This window comes from Gekko japonicus, unplaced genomic scaffold, assembly GCF_001447785.1.
Source record: "Gekko japonicus isolate JY-2015 unplaced genomic scaffold, Gekko_japonicus_V1.1 scaffold53, whole genome shotgun sequence".
NCBI classification, from domain to species: domain Eukaryota; kingdom Metazoa; phylum Chordata; class Lepidosauria; order Squamata; family Gekkonidae; genus Gekko; species Gekko japonicus.
The window spans coordinates 1,217,517-1,218,571 of NW_015162474.1; the positions used below are offsets into that span (position 1 = coordinate 1,217,517).

Consider the following 1,055-nt stretch of genomic DNA (forward strand, 5'->3'; position numbering starts at 1 on the left):
CGAAGAAAGCTAATGCAATCTTAGGATGCATTAACAGAAGCATTGTGTCCAGATCACGGGAGGTGGTAGTTCCGCTCTATTCTGCTATGGTCAGGCCTCACCTGGAGTACTGTGTCCAGTTTTGGGCGCCACATTTTAGGAAGGATGTTGACAAGCTCGAGCGTGTCCAGAAGAGGGCAACCAGGATGGTGAGAGGGTTGGAATCCAAGTCTTATGAGGAAAGGCTGAAAGAGTTAGGTATGTTTAGCCTGGGAAAGAGAAGGCTTAGAGAGGACATGATTGCAGTCTTCAAGTATTTGAAGGGCTGTCATGTAGAAGATGGAGCGGATCTATTCTCTCTTACTCCGGATTGCAAGACTAGATCTAATGAGTGGAAATTACAAGCAGTGTTCCCTCTAAGCTGAGTTAGTGTGAGCTAGCTCACAGTTTTTTAGCCTCCAGCTCACACCTTTTTGTCTTAGCTCAGGAAAGATGGCTCCAGAGCAAACTAATTTTATGCAGCAGCCAAACTACCTGCTCACAACTTTAATGCCAGTAGCTCACAAAATAGAATTTCTGCTCACAGGACTCCACATCTTAGAGGGAACATTGACCGGCTAAATATCAGGAGAAACTTCCTAACTGTAAGAGTGGTTGAGCAGTGGAACAGACTGCCTCCGGAGGTGGTGGATGCTCCTTCGCTGGACGTTTTCAATCGGAGGCTGGACAACCATCTTTCAGGTATGTTGTAGGGCTATCTTTCGTCCTGCAGAGTGCAGGGGGTTGGACTAGATGACCTGCAAGGTCCCTTCCAACTCTAACATTCTATGATTCTATGAAATCTTCAGTCAGGGCTCATGAGTGCTTGTTACATGACAGAACTCTCAAGGGCCTTGTGAGGGGAGTTACCCAGAGGAAAATATAATGCTGGAACTATGACACAAGAGTCTGAAGCCTGATTCACACAAGGCAATCGGTTTTTGGCTTGGATACTACAGAAGATAGTATAGCTGCCATTCTTCACGGGAAACCATTACGCTGTTTGAAGAAGCACTCCAACAGGTTTCGGATAATTT

At 46.0% G+C, this 1,055-nt stretch overlaps 1 protein-coding gene across 2 annotated transcripts in view; it reads right to left on the reverse strand.

Annotated features, from left to right (window-relative positions):
• RAB3IP (RAB3A interacting protein) overlaps positions 1 to 1,055 on the reverse strand; it is a 41,825-nt gene that overhangs the window by 20,528 nt on the left and 20,242 nt on the right. The window lies entirely within an intron of this gene.